The sequence below is a fragment of the Mytilus galloprovincialis genome, chromosome 13 (assembly GCF_965363235.1).
Source record: "Mytilus galloprovincialis chromosome 13, xbMytGall1.hap1.1, whole genome shotgun sequence".
Lineage (NCBI taxonomy): Eukaryota > Metazoa > Mollusca > Bivalvia > Mytilida > Mytilidae > Mytilus > Mytilus galloprovincialis.
This window is the reverse complement of record NC_134850.1, coordinates 49,990,802-50,018,472: the sequence shown is the minus strand read 5'-3', so window position 1 is coordinate 50,018,472 and position 27,671 is coordinate 49,990,802. Positions and strand designations below refer to the sequence as shown.

The window sequence follows — 27,671 nt, the reverse complement described above, 5'->3', positions numbered from 1 at the left end:
TTTTGTTCAAACTAAACTGTCATTAAAAGAGTAAGACATTACATCAAGTTAGCAGCAACACATACACTTTTTTTCAGTTGGTTAATAAATGTATTAAGAAAAGGGTGTTTTCATAATGGCCCTGTTATATGTCCTCGGTCAGTAATAATGGCCTCGGATGTCTGTAATAGCCCTTGGCGTTGCCTCGGGCCATTACAGACTTCCTCGACCATTATTACAGACCTTGGACATATAACAGGGCCATTATAAAAACAACCATTCATTAATATTATAATATTTTTTTCAGAAATATATATGTTTTCACTAAATTATGAAACTTTCTTCAAAGACATTTGATAAGGCTGTGTATTGATAACACTAATAAATGCTTTCTTTGAGATTGTCAATTGTCATGTTTACAAAAAAACATGCAAAAAAATATGAACGAAAATAGTGTCAAAGTTTCATATGTGCGTAAATTATTTGCCGCGGATGTTGGTCCATTACAGAAATTTCCCCGACACATTCTAACACAAGTTGTTGTTAGACTTTCTGTATTATGTTGACACAAAGAATCGTTGTTCGTTGCGATATTCTTCAGTGTTTTTAACTTATTAGTATCAAACGACCAGGTAATACCATCACAACATGTTCTTATATACGCTTTTATGAATCCTGAAATGTAAAATATATACCATAAACTCATCATAGGTACCAGTATTAAGTTCTTTAATTACGCCAGACGAGCGTTTCGTCTACAAAAGACTCACCAGTGACGCTCGAATAAAAAAAAGTTAATGTTTATATATGAGTAAATGTTGACTTGTTCAATACTGTTGATATTCAATTTTATTTGGTTGTGTTTTTGTTGTTCTTGTGTTTTGTCCCTCATCAGTGAAAGTTAAACGGGAAAAAGAATTAGAGACATTTACAGCCAATTGCATTGAGTGTGTAGGTAAGGCCAATTGTTTATTGCTTCTAATTGTTATACGCTAATATTTATCTATTCGGAATGTGCAAGCTTGAATAAACTGTTATGGTCCTTATGGTGGGATTTTCCCTGTGTTTTTGAGAATGTCGTTGTTTTTGGAATATACGAATTTGATAGTCTTCGACAAATGTTTATTATGTCCCTTGCATGCTCCCGTCTTTATTTTACATAAAACGTATAGAATATATTATGACTTAGAGTATGGATTATCACTAGTCCTTCATTTCATTTATGTATATTTTTATTTTTTTGCCATTTTCTTTCTATTCCTTATACATTTGTGTCCATTATTCTTTATTTTATAATTAAGCACCTCATTATTCTCCTTATTTTATTTTTTGGGTCCATGTTTTTTTTATTTTTTATATTTTTTACCCATTATTCTGATTTTGTGAACCCCCATCCACATTATCATCTTATTAACGTATATGCTATGTTTAAAAAAAAATTAAGACTACATTTGTTATTTGCCTTTTATAGCTGACTATGCGGTATGGGCTTTGCTCATTGTTGAAGGCAGTACGGTGACCTATAATTGTTAATTTCTGTGTCATTTTGGTCTCTTGTGGAAAGTTGTCTCATTGGCAATCATACCACATCTTCTTTTTATATATAGACAATAGCCATGAATAGTTCAATCACATACCTCCTCCTTCAAATTCCTCTATGCAACAATAGCTATGGTTAGCTAAAGCACTACAATTCTGTACGTACGGGTCGTCTTTAAAATCTTTCATAAAAACATCCGTATTGTTACCATACTCATGAAATAGCTTAGTATGAAGCTCTTCCATCCTTTTTGTGTTCACCTGGCAGTCATTTTTACCCTTGTTGCTTGAAGAGTCCCTGCAGGCAAAGCACATACCAGTCTCACATTGTGTTTCTGAAACATTTAAGAAGAATCCAATTACAATCAATTTCACATCACTTTCACTTATGTCTTATGTTAAGAAAGATAAATTTTAAACCTTAGGCAATTATATATAGGCACACCTCCGAAGCACAAGCCACCGTTAGCTAGGTTAATTGGCCAATCTTTATACATAGATCATTATAAGAAGATGTGGTATAAGTACAAATGAGAAAAAAACTCCATCCAAGTCACAATATATAAAAATAAACCATTATAGGTCAAAATACGGTCTTCAACACGGAGCTTTGGTTCACACATTAGGAAAAGCAGCCAAGCCATATACAATTACTTTGCTGGTACATATGAAAGCATATTTACACCCTGAGTAATGCCTTTAGTTGTTATTGAATATTCTGCATTTATCATGCATTTCAAAGAAGCAATGGCAATTTCTGAAATACCCACTCCTAATTTTTAATTTGAAATCTGTATTACTTTGAATTATACATAATAGCATGGTGTATACTAGAACCAAGCGGGCTAACTCACTTATAGATGTACGCGTACTTACAATGAATTCAAAGTAAGGATATGATAGTAAAATATTTTCGTTTGAATAACTGCAAGTATATAATCAATATTATATTTCATTTCAAACATGATTCGATAATCTATATAGCACTACGGAATTTTGGTTTCATAATTTCAAATTGACATACAGATTGAAATCCAGAAATCATTATTTTAGCAGATGTGATGTTTTTGAAGAGTTGCCTTTAATTATACATTATCTGTATTTCAGTATCAACAGTCAAAGTTTTATACATTTACAATGTAAAATAAAACGATAAAATAGTAGGAAGGAGACAATTTTAGCTCATAATAATGTACTATCACTGTGTGGAAATCAATTCTTAAATACCACAACTAGAGGCTTTTTCTTATGCTTTGGAAATCATGTAAATTAAGGTTAAAATCATAATTTATAGTATAAGATATTATTAGATACTATATAATTATATTTTAGATAATAGAAAAACACTGCAAAATTTCCATAAAATTACTAACTCAAGGGCAGCAACCTAACAACTGGTTGTCGGAATTGTCTGAAAATTTCAGGGCAGATATATCTAAATCTGATGAACATTTTTGCCACCAGTCAGATTTGCTCTAAATGCTTTAGTTTCAGAGATATAAACCAAAAACTGCATTTTACCCTATGTACTATGTTTAGCCATGTCTGCCATTATGGTTCACAGGCAGGGTCATCAGACACATTTTTCAAACTAGATACTCTTCTGATGATTATGGACAAGTTTGGTTATATTTGTTTTAGTAGTTTCAGAGGAGAAGAGAATTGGTAAAATTGACTATAAAGGGCAATAACTCCTTAAGGTGTCAACTGACCATTTTGGTCATGTTGACTTATTTGTATATCTTATTTTGCTGAACATTATTGCTGTTTACAATTTATCTCTATATCTCTATCAATAATAATATTCAAGATAACCAAAAACGGCAAAATTTCCTTAAAATTACAAATTGGCAACCCAACAACCGGTTGTCCGATTTATCTGAAAATTTCAGAGCAGATAGATCTTTACTTGATAAACAATTTCACCCATGTCAGACTTGCTCTAACTGCTTTGGTTTCAGAGTTATAAGCCAAAATCTACATTTTACCCCTATGTTCTATTTTTAGCCATGGTGTCCATCTTGGTTGGCTGGCCGGGTCAACGGACACATTTTCTAAACTAGATGCCCCAATTATATACCTGTAATTGGGGCCAATTACAATTGGGGCCAAGTTTGGTTAAATTTGACCCAGTAGTTTCAGAGGTTTTTGTTAAAGTTAACAGACGACGTCGGACGACGACGACGCCGACGCCGGACGCAAAGTGATGAGAAAAGCTCACTTGACCCTTTGGAGCAGGTGAGCTAAAAAGTGGCAAATGTCTGAAATTTCAAAGATTTTCTTGGAATGAAATAATTCATTTTTCATAGATTTAATTAGTCATCGAATACCAATATGTAAATAAATAAAGAACAAATTAAATGCATTTAAAATCCACACATAATAACCCAACATAACTACTCAGAGACGTTTATTGGTGATCGATCAAATGTGAAAACTTCCTCGTTCGAGTCTATTCAATTCAAACAATACATTTATACACGTTATATGATTTTTATATTCTTATCTTCAAATACATTTTAATTGTGTAGTCATGAACCATTTATATGTGTAGATCAATTATGTTATATTTTAAAATGATTACTGTCGCCCGATTTATTTTCAAGACATGTTTTTTCGTTGTGCATTAATTGATTTTGTGAATGAATGAATGAATGAATGAATGATGTTGAAGTACGACTTGAAATTAATACGACTTTCTGCAAGACACAAATAATGCCCCCGTCTGATCATAAAAAAATTATAAACTTAACAGTATGTATGCTGACCTATCTTTTATTTTTATTCTGAATGTCTACACTTGCAGCAGGATGTCAGTTCTGAAATCAGTCGGAGGGTTACAATTTTCCAGTTTTTATATTTACCAAGTTCAACTTTCAGTTTCCAGTTGTCAACTACCCGGTATTGATTACATTTTTGACAATACTAAAAAAAATCTTATGTATAGTGCATTTAAACATTTAACTTTATTAGTACAAACCATGTGTTCAATTATATAGCGTTTTGTGTGAATATCCAAAACATCCCCCTTTCAAACTTTAAGTACAAAAATGACCAATTCCAAATACCTAGAATTTTGAGAGTAGTAAATATATATAGTCGGACCATGGAAGTAATATTGAATATGTATCTATATCCGGATGGACGAACGGACGAATGAACGGACGGACGGGTGGATGGGCAGTGGTAAATTAATTTCCATATTGAAATGGCGTAGTTATGTTTTGCCAATAACCAAAAAGGTTTCAGCCATGTTCGAATCTTTTGAATACTCGGTTCGAAATTCGAAACCAAAAACTTACCATGAATAAGAATAGCAAAGATTAGAAGTCTAACAATCCAAACTGTCTTCATTGTTATGAATTCATTATTTTATGGTAATTCGATGATCACACAAACCCGGTAGTATTTTTGTTACGGATCACTGGTTTTCATATATGCAATATTTAACTTTTCAACCATTTAACGTAACCGTATATATATTCAGTGCTATTTAAATATTTATCATGTATGTAGAGGAAGATCAAATTTCTTAGTTGTATAGTCAGTTGTGTTTGCGCGCATTGTTTATAATATCCATGTCTTTCGTTTACTGTGTACGTTTGTATTTCGGTCAAAACGCTCGCTTAGAGCTTATATTGTATTGTCATTTAACGTACCGACTTGAAATAGAACTTATTTGATATTTATGTATAAAATATGTTTTTCTGAATTTTTCTTTATCAAGGATTCCTGATATACAAAATCCTTTACTTTATAAACGTAGATTCTTTATGGATTTAAATTGAAAGTTGCAAAAGTAAGGATTATTAAAACATATACATGTAGCCTAGTCAATAATGTTATGTCTCAAACAGTGAGTCAGTTCAGAATCAAATAAATGAAAAATGTGCCAAAGAGACAACAACTGTACCATAGAGTATACAACAACCCAAGGCCATGCATCAATGAGTTTTCAACAGAGGTGACGAGAATATCCCACATGGAGCTATGAAGCCGGGTTAGTTGACCCATTGAAGTAATATTACTTCCATGGTTATGGAAGTAATTAATATTACTTCCATGAATGACCATTAAAAAAGAACTTGTATACTAGTTCAGCGAAATGGAGGAGACATATATACAAATGGAGAAAAAAAACCAACCCAAGACTGACAAAGGCTAGAGGTTCTGGACTAGGGACAGACGCATAAATGTGGCAGTGTTAATCATGTTTTGTAAGATCTCGACCCTCCCTGCTCTATTCTTCTAGCAAATGTTGAATAAAAAAAGAAAACAAGGCAATACTCTCAGTTTAAAAGACGTCCGAGTCAGTCTATGTTAACCAGAATAGGTAACAGAAGAAACTTAAGCTGGGGTCACACATTCACGATTTTTACTGCCGTCCTTGACAGGACCATTCCCGATTAAAATTTGTCAAAAGTCTGATCAAGATCGTGTGAATCGTGGATGGAAATTCGATTTGTATCTTTCGCCAGGTAAAATTCGACCGAGTCTGTCACGACTGCGTCCCGATTCTACCGAATGTAATCCGACAGAGATCAGATAGTGACAAGACAGTGAACCGACGTTGACGGAAGTTATCCGTTCGAAAACTGTCGGCATAATCGGGATGATCGGGTACTGTAGGAACGTAATCCTATCACGGTCCGCTCTATCGCATTGCAAACGGCTTTGTCTGGTCTCAGTCGTATTGTATTCTGTTATTGTCGGGACTTCTCCAGATCATTCCCGTTCCAAAGGACACCGTCCCGAATACACAGAACATTGTTAGGAATTCGATCCGATACAGCAGAATCTGTCACGACATAGGCACGATTTTAATCCGACTAAAAAAAAAATCGGCTGAGTTTCCCCGAATGTTACGGGACGCACCTAACTGTCGGGGTGCTTTGCCGAACTATTCAGACCCTTCCCGACCAGTAAGAATCTGTTACGAACTAAAACGACTGCGTTCAGACAATAATAGGACATTCCAGATAATTGAGGATACTAATCCGACTTTTTCACTTTTCGTGTCGTATCGCTGTCTGATCTCAAACGGGAGCAATAATCGGCAATGTGTGAACCCCGCATAAGCAAAATTTAAATGACAAAATAAATTAACAAAAGACACACTAACAGTTACTGATATGCTATAGCACAAAACTATATCAGTTTAGTGAAACATCATGTGTGCATCATGTGAAAATCAAATATGGTTTATAAGACATCTTATATAGTTTATTAGATATCTAATACAATTTATAAGATATCTCATATAATATTCTTTATAAAATATCTTATAGAATATATAAGAATTTCGATATCTGATAAATATCATATAAGGTGTATAAGATATCTTATATAAACAATATATGCATGTAAAATATCTTATACTTTGTAGATATCGTATATAATATCTTACAAACTTTTAAATGTATCTTATAATTATAAAATAAATAAGAAGATGTGGTATTAGAAAACTCTCATGTAAAGTATAAAAGTTATCTTATATAAACTATATGATATATAATGTCAAAGTGTATAATGTCATGATATAAGTTTCTCAGTAGAAAAACTAGATTAATTTATATAAGATATCTTATAAAAGATCTTATATATTATATGAGATATCTTATATATATTATATAAGATATCATGAAGTTAGAATAAAGTAATAAAACGACTTGTCATAGATCTGAGACTACTATAACACATGTGTTATAGTAGTCTCAGCATAGATGTTCGGCTCAAAACACATTCTGTTTCAACTTGTCAATATTCTGATTTGTCAAATCTCAAGGGTTGAACTTAGTAGATATATTATTCATTATATTATACCATTTAACATTCAACATTGTTTGCAATGGGCATCATTTCATTTCCATTTTATTTAAAACGTATTAAAACGTCAACCGTGGCAAAGAAATATTTGCATAAATACTTTATTAGTATTGTTAACTTACAACATATGAAGAAGAAAAAGAAAATTGTATTGTTATTATTATTTGAGTGACTGAATTCAGTCGCTCGATTTCATCTTTATATCAAAGAATTCAATCAGTATATTTGAAAGAAACATAAATCTTATTTGTACTTGTTGCTTCTTAAATAAAGCCCAAACTGTAGATTCGGAAACAGAATTCGGAATACAGATTAAATACAAACAACATATAACCATGATAACAGAACAACAGCTAAATGAAATTAACTCTGTATCCTGTTCATTATTTTCACAAAATGTTGACTGAATTCAGTCACACAACATTTGAAAGAAGCTACAAGAAATTGAACTAAACAAGAGTGTTTCATAAGACTTAAATTACACCAAGTGAGATTACATAGTATTTAAAACATTTATAAAACAGATGACTGAATTCAGTCAAGACAAATTCAGTAAATATTTGTTGAAAATAGACCAATTCTGCAAAAGTAAAAAATAGAATGACTGAATTCAGTCACAAAATTAGGTTTACGCAGTTATATTCAATTGAGCAATAAATGCACATACTTCGAGATAACTGTCTCATTTGTAATCATACCAAAGAGATCCAAACTTTCCAAATGTTTTTAATTTTTTTCAAGAATTTATAATTTTATGAAAATGAGGAAAGTAATGATGTTTCATTTAGAAGAAATGACTTCACCTGCACGTGACATACTGATATATTTAATATTATTGATCTATAAAAATGGTAGTATCTCATTGAGTAGAAGCAACCTTAGAGATGAACAGATGATGAATTTCTCCTATTTTTTAGATTAATAAAAATGGTTTTTCATTGTTTAAAGAACAACAAAATCAAGCTCAATAAACTGCTTGAAAAGTTACATTGGTCAGAACACAATTTGCACGTTCACAAACAAACAAAAAATACATAAAACATTGAAAGCCAGAATATAACATATGAAATGTCACAATGTTGAAAATTGAGTGTGGAACACTAGAAGCATCAAGAAGTCTTCTTTTCTCACTTAAAAATATGCTAAGATTTGATAAAAACATGGCAAAAATAGGAAAATAAAATGAATTTGAAATCGAGTTCAATATTTTATTTTGATGTCTTGATTAAATTTTCTTTTAAGGGAAAACCCTTTTTAAACGAAAAGCAGTTACAAACTGCATGAACCACACTTGAGACTTACGTGTTCATATTCAAATAATACTTGCAGTTCATCAAATTATTTAAAGTTTATAAAAACATAAAAAGTTGAAAATACACAAAATCAGAAATTGTCTAATTGCAATGAATCCTTGTGCTAATATGTGTCATTTTGAAAGTTCTTCTTTCAAACTATCCCATATTAATTTCTGGCATTTAAAAACAAAAAAAGCACAATCCTACTTGAAAGAGACAAAAAGGTGTTCAGTTGTTGTTTTGTCAAGATTTTGGGATCAATGCACCACAGTCTGCTACTCCTGTCCAAAATCTAACACACCAATCGAAACATACGTGTGTTGCTGTCACTTTTGCTAATTTTCTATTTACGGTAAATTCTCTTGACTGTCTGGTCTGGATTCAAAATCCATTGATCTGCTTAAAGATTATGTTGGTTCTCATAGATAGTAAAGTCTAAAAACGAAAATAAATTATGCTAAAGACCTATTTCAGAAAAAAAAAGATCATTTAAATAGTGAGAATAATACCATTCTTTGTAAATGCATTTTTGTCGAGCCTTCGACTTTTGTCGAAAAAGCGAGACATAGCGATCATACATTCAGTTGTTGCCGTCCACAGATATTCTTATATTAAAAATATATATCAGATATCTCGTATACTTTATTGGATATCTTATAAAGTATATAAGATATCTTATAAACTAAATGAGATATCTCATATAATATAGGGTTATTGCATGAATATTCTGGAATATTGTTCTTAGTAGAATTTTATATTGCACGAGCTTACGAGTGCAAAACATGTATATGTTCTACGAGGGACAATATTTCTCAATATTCATGCAATAACCCTTTTGTTGTATAGTAACATTATAAGTAATATGGTTCGCTACTGACCCCATACAGATCCATAGAGGGTTAACTAATTAGTAAAATCTGTAGAGGGTGAGGCCGGAGTCCGAGTCCCCTATGAATTTTATTCACCCTCTATGGATCCGTAAGGGGTCAGTAGTTAACCGTATAACGAATTGATCGGACGCTGGACTTTTTCTGCGGCGTTTTGTTGAAAAATAAACAATGAAATACAACAACATTAATAGATGACGTCGCCATTAACGCGTCAAGAACCTCATGGCCAAGTTCGGATGGATATCATATGAAACTTACTAACCCCATACGCCTCATAGGGGGTCACCACGTGACGGCGTTAACCAATCACAACGTGATATTTCATCTGCGCTCCGATAAAGGCTCTTTAGAGCCTCTAGTTAGGTTTTACTTTGCTGTACATTATTGCTGTAACAGTTTATCTCTATCTATATAATAATATTCAAGATAATAACCAGAAACGGCCAAATTTCCTTAAAATTACCAATTCAGGGGCAACAACCTAACAACGAGTTGCCCAATTCATCATAAAATTTCAGGGCAGATAGATCTTTATCTGGTTAACAATTTTATCCCATGTCAGATTTGCTTTGGTTTTTGAGATATACATGTATGAGTCAAAAACTGCATTTTACCCCTATGTTCTATTTTTAGCCATGGTAGCCATCTTGGTTAGTTGACCAGGTCACCGGACACATATTTTAAACAAGATACCCCAATGATGATTGTAGCAAGGTTTGGTTTAATTTGGCCCAGTAGTTTAAGAGGAGAAGATTTTTGTGAAAGTTAACAGACGACGACGACGGACGACGGACTGAAAGTGATGAGAAAATCTCACTTGGCCCTTTGGGCCAGGTGAGCTAAAAGGGTGCACTCGATTTTCTCTTTTCGATACAATTGTTAAATCATTTTTTGGAATTTTTTCTCAAGTCACATAATGGAAAGGCAGACACGAAAATTACTGAACTAATAGATTGATATGTTCTCCGTTCGCGGTAATCTAAAAAAAAATCGGAGGTTATGCATTTTCTATATCCAACTTGATAGATTCCTATGTCGTCGACTTGATATCGAATTGTTCTACAGCATTGGGTCTGCATTGCTATGTAGATAAATTGAAAACTTATGCAAATAGTGTTTTTAAAATAAAACACTTCGTTATTGAGAAGAAAATTGTCGTTGTGTTTGTTTCTATATTAATTTTTAAAAATTGTGTTACTATAGTAAACATTGCAGTTAGCATTTATCGCCTTCTCTAACAAAGAGCTTCGATTTCAACTGGGTTTCCGCTTGGTATGATATATATTTAAAGCTAGCCTCTAATAAAATTTGATCATTTAAGTAATTCCCCTGACTGTTAGCAGTGATACCTGGAAGTTATAAAGTTAAGTTTGCAAATAAAATTTTGTAACCTCACCTTTTTCTTTCATATTCTGTATTTGAGGGTCGTTGTTGATATTTCGAATTCACTGCACCCAGGCCACCAGAACTTTGAGTTATTCTTTTTCTTTGGTGATTCGTCTGTTTAAATAAAAATTACACAGTTTTTAACAGAGTTTCACAAAAAGTTAGAACAGTGCATATAACAAGTAATTGTATATATTTTTTTCTTTAAAAATGTATTGAAAAAACAGGATTTTCACACATATTTGACTTTGCCAATATGCAATCATACCATATCTTCTAATTTTATATTTTGACCATATCTAAGCATATGAAGCAGGTATTGTCTATTTTTACTGTTTATATGTTTTTAAATGAAAATTAAAGAAAAAAAATCGTAAGACTGCATCACATTATTATATTATTATAAATGAGAGTTCATTAATAGGAAGCATTTTCAATAAGCTTTCCAAAAAACGAATCGACCCTATATGAGATAGAATTCATAACAACACATATACAATTCAAAATATAAAGAGCTAGCAAAATATCTTAACATTGAAAATCTATATTCTTTAAGTTGCTTTGAAGTACGCATAACCAATAAGAATAGGCAGTGGAAATATATAAAGTTAAAAGTACTAATTCACCCACAATTATGCTTATTATATCTGTACTCATCATATTGACCACTTCTCATTTGAGCATCAGAGATATAAAATTGCACAAGAAAACAGTTTTACTGGCACATAAATGGCAGTAAGCTTTAGAAATTATCTCATTTTAACTAAGTACAAGTATGGTTACTGACTGGATCGAGCCTTATTTTGGTAAATAAATTACTTAACGATGTTAACAAATATTTTCTTATAGTTTTGACTGAATTCTTAATACAAATGCAAATAACATGTTTCCGCAGATAGATACAATTATATATATATAACATTCCAAACTGTTTTAATAACTGCTAGAAATTAATAAAGATTGGCACTTTTATTGTGCTAAGTTATCATGCTAAGTAAATCTAAAGTTTAATAAGAAATATCCTTTTTGAATGTTAAATAGGCTTCAGACACTTTATTCGTGGCTATGGATTTTTTTGGGGAAAAAAAGTTTTAGGAAAAAAAAAATGTTTTTGATTCTGAGAAAAAAATGCTTGTTTCACCCTCAGCTGCCACTATATGTACTGCTAAAATTGAAAGAAAAGAATTGTGTTCGACTTGTCGCAAAAGAAAGATTGTTTTTCCCTGCAGACGAAAAAAAAGGCTGTCCAGAAAAAAGCCATAGCTCCCCCCCCCCCCCTAGAAAATCAAATGGTTGCTGCCTAATCATATTAAATCATATTTTAAATATCAACACAATTTGGGTTTTTTGTTCTCTTCATATTTTCTATGGATTAAAAAGTATATCTTACCAGAACTCTCGTAGGTATACACGATAGCTTCAGACTCTTCTTCCTTTAAAACGAAATTCCATCAGTCTCATTTTCTTTTTCTAAGGGACTCCATCTTTCTCTTCCTTTGACTAAAGTACACAGCAGAATGACCTCGTTTCACTTTACAGTACTGCGTGTATTACAAAACACGCGACATAATCCATCACTGGCCACACAATAATCCCAAAATTATTATTGTACCGCGAAAGTTCTACTGATTTAAGAATAAACATGATAACGGTTAACCATACGGTGTATTCAATATAATACTTCCTTCCGAGTATTGGGTCAATCAAAGAGGTAACATTAGAAGGATATACCACCCAATTAGCATCTCTAGCAATAAAATATGATAAGAAAAAGAAAAGAACCAGCATGTGTATTACCCACTGGATATAACCATTACATACGGTGGTCCTTATTTTCGAAATATTATACGTTTCGATATGTTAATGTTGAAAGTAAAAATGTATATTGTAAACGTAAATTCATAATATCATGCTATTAACTTCTTTTCACTTTAAACTGCAAGGTTTTATGTAACGTTACCTCAACTTTTGGGAGTGGTTTAACAACACCAACAGAATGGAAAAAACTTTACTTGAAAGACAGTTTATATTGAAAGCTCGGGAGGGGGGATCAAGCTTTTTTTGGTAGTGTTGAGCAGCTGATACATCAAGTACCGGCCACCCTTTTCATATGTTTTGTTTATCAAAAATATATACCTTGTCATATATCAACGAACAAAAAAAACCTATTGAGGTACTTAGTATTTATAATTTGTTTTGGGTCCCACTTATTTTCACGTTCTTGTTTAGAAGCAACGCAGTTGCAATAATCACAATTAATTTAATAAATTGGTCACATCTTAAAACACTTTCCTCTATTTGCCCCTTTTATATCTTTTATAAAAAAAAAAAAAAAAATTCAAAAGAAAAAATAAAAGATGCTTGGTCAGATAAGTATAGTAACACTCAAGAGAAAAACACTTTCACTGAGTTTTATATTAATGTAAAACTATCAAAAGTTACATTGCCGTTCCATCTCATAGCCGACACTATGGAATTTCTTTAAATAATTGCTATCATGTTTCATGTAAACAAACCTTTGAATGTAAATTAGGTGCAAATGTCAAAATGACGAGATTTATAGCATCTGTATCTAGCATTAGCGGAAATACTACATAGGTCTAAATAGAGTTTAAATGGTTTGACAAATAGTTGATGCATTTACGACTGTGGTTTAACCGCATTACAAAAAATAAGGACATCTGATTAGTTTCAGACACTTATGATATAATCAAGCAAGTAAAAATAACAACCTATTGATATATTGATATATTTAATCTGAATTCAATTTCTCCCCCTTTTCATATATCATGCCGATGAAGCATGATAAAGTGACCTATTCCAGGGGTCCATCCCTACCACTCATTACATAGTAAGTGACCCCCACCCCCCTCCCCGAGATTGAAAATAAAGTTGGGTTTGATGGTTTTCATTGGTGTCTGTAAAAAAAAATAATACATCTCCCTATATATACACTCTGAGACAAGTGCCTGTGATAGTTTGAACTGGAATCGTGACAAAATCGCATAAAAGTTTAACTATACGTATAGAATTATTAAACTTGTATTATGCATGAGAGGAGGGTGTGTGGCTTATACCCCCGTCACACTTGGTCACGGTCGCACTATGATCTCAAATGCAAATTTTGACGATCGTAGTGCAATCGTGTAGATCAAAGTAAAGTAGTGGTATATGTTTGTGGTGAGCATGAATGATCAATGAAGTCTTTTTGATCGTGCTGAGCGAGGACAAACTTTGAACATGTTCCAAACAATCGTGATGCGGTCGTGGCGAAATCAGGTCGCGGTAGAAATGATAGGGAGAGTGTAGTTAGGTCGTGGTAAGATCATAAAGTAACTGTACTTACGTAGCGAGAGCGTAGCAAAAGCACGATTATTGTCGAAGAGGCTGCGCTACGATTTCACAGCGACTATGTTACGACCTTTATACTACGACCATCATATTCTCATTGCGACTTAACCACGCTTCTACTTCGACTGTTCCACGTTCATACGACGCTGTTCAAGCTTATAGTACGAGTATAGTACGCTCATGCCATCCTCATCACGCTCTTCTTACGAACTGACTACGTTTATATTACGACCCGCTGTCGTTCACTAAAAAATCGTCATTTAATTTTAACGGACCAGCAATTAATATAGGTTGATTCAGGTTGGATTGGTCAGTCGACCTGTCTACTGGATAATGCAGGAATTGACCAGAGGTCATCATCTGCCTCTACTTCTATCCCTACTACCACGCCAATGAGTCCTGGTAGATTATTGTGGCATAACTGTGTTGTTTCCCAGAAATCTACGTATGCATGAATAATAGAAGGAATAGAACAGTTGTTTTATTGTACATGATATTGACGGTATTACTGAGAGCGTAGTAGGACTGCAGTATGAACGTGCATGGTACACAAACGTGTAGATCAAGCTATACATAGTCATGTAAAGTTTCAAAAAAAAATCGCATCGCAATTCTTGAGGTATGAAATTTTCTTACTCGCTTGACCATTCAGCCTTTCAAATAGTCAGAAAAGTACTCCCTCTAATGTACGGGTATATATGTAACATGTGACTCCTTTTTCTCCGGTTTGATATTCGAAATACATACTCCTGCACATTTGTATTAGCACTTTCTGCACATGCTGCGAGTGCACATATATCTGCTTATCCTATCGATTCTGTGTGAAATCTATGCACTAAATACCTTTTATTTGACAATAGAATATTGGTGAAAACAACGAGGAGGGTGGCATACTATGCTTACAGCGATAGCGGCAATCGACAGCAATCTTCATGTCATTTACAGACCACACTCGGAGCCTTGGGCATAATTTTACTCCACATACCAGTATTCTATACCTACGCAAGTTATTGTGTACAATAGAAATCGTTTAATTCACCCGCAGTAGTTTTTATAGGACCACAGGATGGTGCTCAACATTCTAAAATAGTGCCTTCAGTTAACGAAGTGTGGAATTATATTTCACCCAGGATTTTTTGCATTTATTTTTAAGACAAAAAGATACCGCAAGTCGTTCTCCTCTTGTAACCATTATAGGCGTCATAAACTTAGAACTACATGTAGACCAAGAGCAGAAAGAATATTATGCAAACAATTAACTTGTGATTATCGTTTGGGATTCGGGTATACGCGGAACACTCTATTATAACCGCTTTAAAACTTTCAATGTAAATAGATACGTGCATAGAGAAACCACCTAAACAAAAACCCCGTATGTACAGGTTGAGCGGATTTAGTAGAGATTGCTTGATTGTTATATGTATTTCATCCGGTGACAAGTATTTCATGCATTTTCAGGTTTTCATGACGAGGTTCATCTTGTGTTTTACACCATTGTCATAGTTTAGGTAGATGATGGACTTGCAAACATGATTCATCAAAGCGCATTACTAGTATGTACCTGTGACCCCAAAGGCTGACTGGGGAATAGTTATGGTCACTTTGGTATTTTTCCGACCAGAGGTTAAACCCTCTCCGAAGTGGTACACCTGTTGAGCTGTGTGGGATGTAAACGCTACCACGTCCAGTCAGAATGGGAATATAAGATGCAATGTCTCATGTAGAGAGAGCACCACCCTCTCTACACTTTACGAACCCTTGAAAAACTCTACGAGAGGTCCGTAAATCGCCTGTTGCAAGGCAACATTTTTGTCCTTATCCAAAATACTTTCTTTTATCCAGTGCCAGTTCAAACTTCCGCGATATTACTCCGGACGGCCTCCTTTCAAAACCAACCTGTAGTATTGGTACTTTGTGTTCACCCTGGACATTCATGAACTATTTGCAAGTGAACGTTAAGCAAACAACAATCATGCATTATCAATACGAGTGTCATTAACACATGGGGCTCCAGTAATTTTGCAGGGCAGTTTCACCAGTACCAACTTGGATTGTTTATAAAGACATGCATGAAAGACGCAACAAAGCAAATATATAAAGTTATGTATATGATTGATGCTTTGTCCAACTGTATCATTTATACCGACGACGTCAAGGGTAACTGGGGTATAAACATATGGTCCCCTTGGTCTTCTTCCGACCGGCAGTACAACCTGTTCTGAAATTGGGTGTTCGTTTGGCTATGATGAATGTCTTAATTAGCAAACACGTTCGTTTATATTTGTGACATTCACTCCTATGACCTGCATTGAGAGTGCCCTGCCATTTGCACGTTAAAAGAATTCGAACCACTACAACAACTCTTTGTGGACCTAATAAGTGGCATTTTGCAGGACCAGTCAATCCCCCTATATCCTCCCGCCGACCGAGTAAATCCGGATTCCCTCCGACCGGGTCCGGACCCAAAAAATAAAATCGTCATTATTTCAATAATGTATCACTTAGACTAACCATTCTTACATTTTTTGTAAACTCTGAATATGTTGCTTTCCATTGATCATTCACCGATAACTGTTTATTCTTTGGTATTTGAGGAAAAAAGGATAATATTTTATGAACCCTTTTCAGAATTGGATTCCCGCTCGCCGGATATACACCTCATTCAAAAATATGCTTTATTTTTTTTACTGCGCAAAATAAACAGGCCATTCAAAGCTAAACATTTACATATGGATATATATGAATGACCGAATTAGAACCCATTGATTTATTTCACCAACCCACTCGATTTTTAAGGTACATAAATTAGTGTCATATTTTGATATTTTGGGATTTTGATATTGCTTACCAAGGATCATATACAAATACTATATTTTTGTCTATTTAGCTGTTATAACTGTATTTCTTCAAGCGTTTATGATATATTATGTATTGTTCGTTAGGAAACGATTAGTTTTCCCTCAATAAATAAATACAAATTGCAGAAATGTAATATCAAACATTTACAAAAATATACACTCCGGAAAATTCCGGACTGAATGAGAAATTAGAAAAAAAGGACACATAAAAAGCTTCTAATTTTTTTAACAACGTGATATATATCGGAATAATGATATTTTACATTAGGGGTAATCAATAAACTACCATAAAATCAAAAACCCATCAATCAGTTGTTATAACCCACTCGATTTATAAGGTAAAACAAATTAGTGTCATATTTTGATATTTTGGGATTTTGATATTGTTTACCTATGGCCATACACAAATACATTTTTTTGTCTATTTAGCTGTATTAACTGTATTTCTTCAAGTGTCTATGATAGATTATGTATTGTTTGTTAAGAAACAATCAGTTTTCCCTCAATAAATGAATACAAATTGCAAAAATGTAATATCAAAAATTTACAAAAATATACACTCCGGAAAATTCCGGACTGAATGAGCAAATTAGAAAAAAAGGACACATAAAAAGCTTCATATTTCTTTAACAATGTCATATATATCGGAATAATGATATTTTACATTAAGGGTAATCAATATACTACCATAAAATCAAAAACCCACCAATCAGTTGTTATAATCTACTCGATTTTTAAGGTAAAACAAGTTAGTGTCATATTTTGATATTTTTGGATTTTGATATTGCTTACCAACGATCATATATACATACATATTTTTTGTCTATTGATCTATTATAACTGTATTTCTTCAAGTGTTTTTGGTCGATAATGTATTGTTTGTTAAGAACCAATTTGTTTTCCCTCAATAAATGAATATAAATACCAGAAATGTAATATCAAAAAATTACAAAAATATACACTCCGGAAAATTCCGGACTGAATGATGAATTAGTAAAAAAAAGGACACATAAAATCTTCTTATTTTTATAACCATGTGATATATATCGGAATAATGATGTTTAACACTAAGGGTAATCAATATACTACCATAAAATGAAAAAAATATTGATCAGTTGTTACAACCCACTCGATTTTAAAGCTCGGTAGTTGCCTTTATATGTTGGTTTTATAGGCTTTGATGATGGCTTATCGTGTTTTCCGCTTAATGAGAAACCTATTTATGTTGAAAAACACATCTTTTAGTTAGCCAAGGCCTTTACGATGAAAATGACACCTTGTATAGACCAATGACATGCTCAGTTTGGTCCCTAGGTTGAAAAGATCCGGGGTTGGTATGGTCAATATTGTTGTCTGGCTATCCAAATTGGGGGTAGGGTCGATTAAATATTTGTTTTGGCTTACCTGCACATATTTTAGTATAAATAAAGATTCAGTCATGTAGTAGACACACTTAGCTTTAGTTTGAGCTATAATATACCCCAATGGCATGTCTGGGCGGTGCTGGGGGAATATTTTCACTTTAATGGAAATTTGCCTTTATGTTGGTTTTCTAGGCTTTTATGATGGTTTATCGTGTTTTCCACTTAATGAGGAACTCTTTATGTTGGAAAACACATCTTTCAGTTAGCCAAGGCCTTTACGATGAAAATGACACCTTGTATAGACCAATGATCAGCTCAGTTTGGTCCCTAGGGTGAAAAGATCCGGGGTTGGTATGGTCAATATTGTTGTCTGGCTATCCAAATTGGGGGTAGGGGTCGATTAAATATTTTTTTTTGGCTTACCTGCACATATTTTAGTATAAATAAAGATTCAGGCATGTAGTAGACACCCTTAGCTCCAGTTTGAGCTATATTATACCCCAATGGCATGCCTGGGCGGTGCTGGGGGAATATTTTCACTCTTATGCGTAGTTGCCTTTATGTTGGTTTTCTAGGCTTTTATGATGGTTTATCGTGTTTTCCTTTTAGAAAGGCAACTATTTATGTTGGAAAACACATCTTAAAGTTAGCCAAGGCCTTTACGGTGAAAATGACACCTTGTATAGACCAATGATATGCTCATTTTGGTCCCTAGGGTGAAAAGATCCGGGGTTGGTATGGTCAATATTGTTGTCTGGCTATCCAAATTGGGGGTAGGGGTCGATTAAATACTTTTTTGGCTTACCTCCACATATTTTAGCATAAATAAAGACTCAGGCATGTAATAGATACCCTGAGCTTTAGTTTGAGCTATAGTATACCCCAATGGCATGCCTGAGCGGTGCTGAAGGAAGATTTTTACTGTGATGGGTAGTTGACTTTATGTTGGTTTTCTAGGCTTTTATGGTGGTTTAACGTGTTTTTCGCTTGATAATGCACCTATTTATGTTGGAAAACACATCTTAAAGTTTGCCAAGGCCTTTACGATGAAAATGACACCTTGTATAGACCAATGATAAGCTCAGTTTGGTCCCTAGGGTGAAAAGATCCGGGGATGGTATGGTCAATATTGTTGTCTGGCTATCCAAATTGGGGGTAGGGGTCGATTACATATTTTTTTGGCTTACCTGTACATATTTTAGTATAAATAAAGATTCAGGCATGTAGTAGACACCCTTAGCTCCAGTTTGAGCTATAGTATACCCCAATGGCATGTCTGGGCGGTGCTGGGGGAAGATTTTCACTCTTATGGATAGTTGCCTTTATGTTGGTTTTCTATGCTTTTATGTCGGTTTATCGTGTTTTCCTTTTAGAAAAGCAACTATTTATGTTGGAAAACACATCTTAAAGTTAGCCAAGGCCTTTACGGTGAAAATGACACCTTGTATAGACCAATGATATGCTCAGTTTGGTCCCTAGGGTGAAAAGATCCGGGGTTGGTATGGTCAATATTGTTGTCTGGCTATCCAAATTGGGGGTAGGGGTCGTTTAAATATTTTTTTGGCTTACCTGCACATATTTAAGTATAAATAAAGATTCAGGCATGTAGTAGACACCCTTAGCTCCAGTTTGAGCTATATTATACCCCAATGGCATGCCTGGGCGGTGCTGGGGGAAGATTTTCGCTCTTTTGGATATTTGCCTTTATGTTGGTTTTCTATGCTTTTATGATGGTTCATCGTGATTTCCGCTTAATGAAGCACCTATTAATGTTAGAAAACACATCTTTAAGTTAGCCAAGGCCTTTACGATGAAAATGACACCTTGTATAGACCAATGATACACTCAGTTTGTTCCCTAGGGTGAAAAGATCTGGGGACGGTACGGTCAATATTGGCGTCTGGCTATCCAAATTGGGGGTAGAGGTCGATTAAATATTTTTTTGGCTTACGTTCACATATTTTAGTATAAATAAAGAATCAGGCATGTAGTAGACACACTTAGCTTTAGTTTGAGCTATAGTATACCCCAATGGCATGTCTGGGCGGTGCTGGGGGAAGATTTTCACTGTTATGGGTAGTTGACTTTATGTTGGTTTTCTAGGCTTTTATGATGGTTTATCGTGTTTTCCTTTTAGAAAGGCAACTATTTATGTTGGAAAACACATCTTACAGTTAGCCAAGGCCTTTACGGTGAAAATGACACCTTGTATAGACCAATGATATGCTCAGTTTGGTCCCTAGGGTGAAAAGATCCGGGGTTGGTATGGTCAATATTGTTGTCTGGCTATCCAAATTGGGGGTAGGGGTCGATTAAATATTTTTTTGGCTTACTTGCACATATTTTAGTATAAATAAAGATTCAGGCATGTAGTAGACACACTTAGCTCCAGTTTGAGCTATATTATACCCCAATGGCATGCCTGGGCGGTGCTGGGGGAATATTTTCACTCTTATGTGTAGTTGCCTTTATGTTGGTTTTCTAGGCTTTTATGATGGTTTATCGTGTTTTCCTTTTAGAAAGGCAACTATTTATGTTGGAAAACACATCTTAAAGTTAGCCAAGGCCTTTACGGTGAAAATGACACCTTGTATAGACCAATGATATGCTCAGTTTGGTCCCTAGGGTGAAAAGATCCGGGGTTGGTATGGTCAATATTGTTGTCTGGCTATCCAAATTGGGGGTAGGGGTCGATTAAATATTTTTTTGGCTTACCTCCACATATTTTAGCATAAATAAAGACTCAGGCATGTAATAGACACCCTGAGCTTTAGTTTGAGCTATAGTATACCCAAATGGCATGCCTGAGCGGTGCTGAGGGAAGATTTTCACTTTAATGGAAATTTGCCTTTATGTTGATTTTCTAGGCTTTTATGATGGTTTATCGTGTTTACCGCCTAATGAGGAACTCTTTATGTTGGAAAACACATCTTTCAGTTAGCCAAGGCCTTTACGATGAAAATGACACCTTGTATAGACCAATGACATGCTCAGTTTGGTCCCTAGGTTGAAAAGATCCGGGGTTGGTATGGTCAATATTGTTGTCTGGCTATCCAAATTGGGGGTAGGGGTCGATTAAATATTTGTTTTGGCTTACCTGCACATATTTTAGTATAAATAAAGATTCAGTCATGTAGTAGACACACTTAGCTTTAGTTTGAGCTATAATATACCCCAATGGCATGTCTGGGCGGTGCTGGGGGAATATTTTCACTTTAATGGAAATTTGCCTTTATGTTGGTTTTCTAGGCTTTTATTATGGTTTATCGTGTTTTCCACTTAATGAGGAACTCTTTATGTTGGAAAACACATCTTTCAGTTAGCCAAGGCCTTTACGATGAAAATGACACCTTGTATAGACCAATGATCAGCTCAGTTTGGTCCCTAGGGTGAAAAGATCCGGGGTTGGTATGGTCAATATTGTTGTCTGGCTATCCAAATTGGGGGTAGGGGTCGATTAAATATTTTTTTTTTGGCTTACCTGCACATATTTTAGTATAAATAAAGATTCAGGCATGTAGTAGACACCCTTAGCTCCAGTTTGAGCTATATTATACCCCAATGGCATGCCTGGGCGGTGCTGGGGGGAATATTTTCACTCTTATGCGTAGTTGCCTTTATGTTGGTTTTCTAGGCTTTTATGATGGTTTATCGTGTTTTCCTTTTAGAAAGGCAACTATTTATGTTGGAAAACACATCTTAAAGTTAGCCAAGGCCTTTACGGTGAAAATGACACCTTGTATAGACCAATGATATGCTCATTTTGGTCCCTAGGGTGAAAAGATCCGGGGTTGGTATGGTCAATATTGTTGTCTGGCTATCCAAATTGGGGGTAGGGGTCGATTAAATACTTTTTTGGCTTACCTCCACATATTTTAGCATAAATAAAGACTCATGCATGTAATAGACACCCTGAGCTTTAGTTTGAGCTATAGTATACCCAAATGGCATGCCTGAGCGGTGCTGAAGGAAGATTTTCACTGTTATGGGTAGTTGACTTTATGTTGGTTTTCTAGGCTTTTATGGTAGTTTAACGTGTTTTTCGCTTGATAAGGCACCAATTTATGTTGGAAAACACATCTTAAAGTTTGCCATGGCCTTTACGATGAAAATGACACCTTGTATAGACCAATGATCAGCTCAGTTTGGTCCCTAGGGTGAAAAGATCCGGGGATGGTATGGTCAATATTGTTGTCTGGCTATCCAAATTGGGGGTAGGGGTCGATTACATATTTTTTTGGCTTACCTGCACATATTTTAGTATAAATAAAGATTCAGGCATGTAGTAGACACCCTTAGCTCCAGTTTGAGCTATAGTATACCCCAATGGCATGTCTGGGCGGTGCTGGGGGAAGATTTTTACTCTTATGGATAGTTGCCTTTATGTTGGTTTTCTATGCTTTTATGTCGGTTTATCGTGTTTTCCTTTTAGAAAAGCAACTATTTATGTTGGAAAACACATCTTAAAGTTAGCCAAGGCCTTTACGGTGAAAATGACACCTTGTATAGACCAATGATATGCTCAGTTTGGTCCCTAGGGTGAAAAGATCCGGGGTTGGTATGGTCAATATTGTTGTCTGGCTATCCAAATTGGGGGTAGGGGTCGATTAAATATTTTTTTGGCTTACCTGCACATATTTAAGTATAAATAAAGATTCAGGCATGTAGTAGACACCCTTAGCTCCAGTTTGAGCTATATTATACCCCAATGGCATGCCTGGGCGGTGCTGGGGGAAGATTTTCGCTCTTTTGGATATTTGCCTTTATGTTGGTTTTCTATGCTTTTATGATGGTTCATCGTGATTTCCGCTTAATGAAGCACCTATTAATGTTAGAAAACACATCTTTAAGTTAGCCAAGGCCTCTACGATGAAAATGACACCTTGTATAGACCAATGATACACTCAGTTTGTTCCCTAGGGTGAAAAGATCTGGGGACGGTACGGTCAATATTGGCGTCTGGCTATCCAAATTGGGGGTAGAGGTCGATTAAATATTTTTTTGGCTTACGTTCACATATTTTAGTATAAATAAAGAATCAGGCATGTAGTAGACACACTTAGCTTTAGTTTGAGCTATAGTATACCCCAATGGCATGTCTGGGCGGTGCTGGGGGAAGATTTTCACTGTTATGGGTAGTTGACTTTATGTTGGTTTTCTAGGCTTTTATGATGGTTTATCGTGTTTTCCTTTTAGAAAGGCAACTATTTATGTTGGAAAACATATCTTACAGTTAGCCAAGGCCTTTACGGTGAAAATGACACCTTGTATAGACCAATGATATGCTCAGTTTGGTCCCTAGGGTGAAAAGATCCGGGGTTGGTATGGTCAATATTGTTGTCTGGCTATCCAAATTGGGGGTAGGGGTCGATTAAATATTTTTTTGGCTTACTTGCACATATTTTAGTATAAATAAAGATTCAGGCATGTAGTAGACACACTTAGCTCCAGTTTGAGCTATATTATACCCCAATGGCATGCCTGGGCGGTGCTGGGGGAATATTTTCACTCTGATGTGTAGTTGCCTTTATGTTGGTTTTCTAGGCTTTTATGATGGTTTATCGTGTTTTCCTTTTAGAAAGGCAACTATTTATGTTGGAAAACACATCTTAAAGTTAGCCAAGGCCTTTACGGTGAAAATGACACCTTGTATAGACCAATGATATGCTCAGTTTGGTCCCTAGGGTGAAAAGATCCGGGGTTGGTATGGTCAATATTGTTGTCTGGCTATCCAAATTGGGGGTAGGGGTCGATTAAATATTTTTTTGGCTTACCTCAATATATTTTAGCATAAATAAAGATTCAGGCATGTAGTAGACACCCTGAGCTTTAGTTTGAGCTATAGTATACCCCAATGGCATGCCTGAGCGGTGCTGAGGGAAGATTTTCACTTTAATGGAAATTTGCCTTTATGTTGATTTTCTAGGCTTTTATGATGGTTTATCGTGTTTACCGCTTAATGAGGAACTATTTATGTTGGAAAACACATCTTTTAGTTAGCCAAGGCCTTTACGATTAAAATGACACCTTGTATAGACCAATGACATGCTCAGTTTGGTCCCTAGGGTGAAAAGATCCGGGGTTGGTATGGTCAATATTGTTGTCTGGCTATCCAAATTGGGGGTAGGGGTCGATTAAATATTTTTTTGGCTTACCTCAATATATTTTAGCATAAATAAAGATTCAGGCATGTAGTAGACACCCTGAGCTTTAGTTTGAGCTGTAGTATACCCCAATGGCATGTCTGGACGGTGCTGGGGGAAGATTTTCACTCTTATGGGTAGTTGCCTTTATGTTGGTTTTCTAGGCTTTGATGGTGGTTTATCGTGTTTTCCACTTAATGAGAAACCTATTTATGTTGAAAAACACATCTGTTTAGTTAGCCAAGGCCTTTACGACGAAAATGACACCTTGTATAGACCAATGACATGCTCAGTTTGGTCCCTAGGGTGAACAGATCCGGGGTTGGTATGGTCAATATTGTTGTCTGGCTATCGATTTGATGGTGGTTTATCGTGTTTTCCACTTAATGAGAAACCTATTTATGTTGGAAAACACATCTTTAAGTTAGCCAAGGCCTCTACGATGAAAATGACACCTTGTATAGACCAATGATACACTCAGTTTGTTCCCTAGGGTGAAAAGATCTGGGGACGGTACGGTCAATATTGGCGTCTGGCTATCCAAATTGGGGGTAGAGGTCGATTAAATATTTTTTTGGCTTACGTTCACATATTTTAGTATAAATAAAGAATCAGGCATGTAGTAGACACACTTAGCTTTAGTTTGAGCTATAGTATACCCCAATGGCATGTCTGGGCGGTGCTGGGGGAAGATTTTCACTGTTATGGGTAGTTGACTTTATGTTGGTTTTCTAGGCTTTTATGATGGTTTATCGTGTTTTCCTTTTAGAAAGGCAACTATTTATGTTGGAAAACACATCTTACAGTTAGCCAAGGCCTTTACGGTGAAAATGACACCTTGTATAGACCAATGATATGCTCAGTTTGGTCCCTAGGGTGAAAAGATCCGGGGTTGGTATGGTCAATATTGTTGTCTGGCTATCCAAATTGGGGGTAGGGGTCGATTAAATATTTTTTTGGCTTACTTGCACATATTTTAGTATAAATAAAGATTCAGGCATGTAGTAGATACACTTAGCTCCAGTTTGAGCTATATTATACCCCAATGGCATGCCTGGGCGGTGCTGGGGGAATATTTTCACTCTGATGTGTAGTTGCCTTTATGTTGGTTTTCTAGGCTTTTATGATGGTTTATCGTGTTTTCCTTTTAGAAAGGCAACTATTTATGTTGGAAAACACATCTTAAAGTTAGCCAAGGCCTTTACGGTGAAAATGACACCTTGTATAGACCAATGACATGCTCAGTTTGGTCCCTAGGGTGAAAAGATCCGGGGTCGGTATGGTCAATATTGTTGTCTGGCTATCCAAATTGGGGGTATGGGTCGATTAAATATTTTTTTGGCTTACCTTAATATATTTTAGCATAAATAAAGATTCAGGCATGTAGTAGACACCCTGAGCTTTAGTTTGAGCTATAGTATAACCCAATGGCATGCCTGAGCGGTGCTGAGGGAAGATTTTCACTTTAATGGAAATTTGCCTTTATGTTGATTTTCTAGGCTTTTATGATGGTTTATCGTGTTTACCGCTTAATGAGGAACTATTTATGTTAGAAAACACATCTTTTAGTTAGCCAAGGCCTTTACGATTAAAATGACACCTTGTATAGACCAATGACATGCTCAGTTTGGTCCCTAGGGTGAAAAGATCCGGGGTTGGTATGGTCAATATTGTTGTCTGGCTATCCAAATTGGGGGTAGGGGTCGATTAAATATTTTTTTGGCTTACCTCAATATATTTTAGCATAAATAAAGATTCAGGCATGTAGTAGACACCCTGAGCTTTAGTTTGAGCTGTAGTATACCCCAATGGCATGTCTGGACGGTGATGGGGGAAGATTTTCACTCTTATGGGTAGTTGCCTTTATGTTGGTTTTCTAGGCTTTGATGGTGGTTTATCGTGTTTTCCACTTAATGAGAAACCTATTTATGTTGAAAAACACATCTTTTTAGTTAGCCAAGGCCTTTACGATGAAAATGACACCTTGTATAGACCAATGACATGCTCAGTTTGGTCCCTAGGGTGAACAGATCCGGGGTTGGTATGGTCAATATTGTTGTCTGGCTATCGATTTGATGGTGTTTATCGTGTTTTCCACTTAATGAGAAACCTATTTATGTTGGAAAACACATCTTTAAATTAGCCAAGGCCTTTACGATGAAAATGACACCTTGTATAGACCAATGATAAGTTCAGTTTGGTCCCTAGGGTGAAAAGATCCGGGGTAGGTATGGTCAACATTGGCCTCTTGCTATCCAAATTGGGGGTAGGGGTCGATTAAATATTTTCTTGGCTTACGTTCACATATTTTAGTTTCAATAAAGATTCAGGCATGTAGTAGACACCCTGAGCTTGAGTTTGAGCTGTAGTATACCCCAATGGCATGTCTGGGCGGTGCTGAGGGAAGATTTTCACTTTAATGGAAATTTGCCTTTATGTTGATTTTCTAGGCTTTTATGATGGTTTATCGTGTTTACCGCTTAATGAGGAACTATTTATGTTGGAAAACACATCTTTTAGTTAGCCAAGGCCTTTACGATTAAAATGACACCTTGTATAGACCAATGACATGCTCAGTTTGGTCCCTAGGGTGAAAAGATCCGGGGTTGGTATGGTCAATATTGTTGTCTGGCTATCCAAATTGGGGTAGGGGTCGATTAAATATTTTTTTTGGCTTACCTGCACATATTTTAGCATAAATAAAGTTTCAGGTATGTAGTAGACACCCTAAACATTAGTTTGAGCTATAGTATACCCCAATGGCATGCCTGGGCGGCGCTGGGAGAATATTTTCACTCTTATGGATATTTGCCTTTATGTTGGTTTTCTAGGCTTTTAGGATGGTTTATCGTGTTTTCCGCTTAATGAGGAACCTATTTATGTTGGAAAACACATCTCAAAGTTTGCCAAGGCCTTTACAATGAAAATGACACCTTGTATAGACCAATGATAGGCTCAGTTTGGTCCCTAGGGTGAAAAGATCCGGGGTAGGTATGGTCAATATTGGCCTCTGGCTATCCAAATTGGGGGTAGGGGTCGA

General features: G+C 35.3%; 2 long non-coding RNA genes across 2 annotated transcripts; both read right to left on the bottom strand.

The window, feature by feature from the left end:
* Positions 1-327: 327 nt before the first annotated feature.
* Positions 328-4,960, bottom strand: LOC143057884 (uncharacterized). Its single transcript, XR_012972847.1, has 3 exons — positions 4,821-4,960; positions 1,617-1,853; positions 328-654 (listed from the first exon to the last, which is right to left on the bottom strand). It is a non-coding gene; the product is annotated as an uncharacterized LOC143057884 (long non-coding RNA).
* Positions 4,961-8,833: 3,873 nt separating this feature from the next.
* Positions 8,834-12,609, bottom strand: LOC143056696 (uncharacterized). The gene is made up of 3 exons (XR_012972466.1): positions 12,306-12,609; positions 10,926-11,029; positions 8,834-9,074 (listed from the first exon to the last, which is right to left on the bottom strand). It is a non-coding gene; the product is annotated as an uncharacterized LOC143056696 (long non-coding RNA).
* Between the last annotated feature and the right edge of the window lie 15,062 nt (positions 12,610-27,671).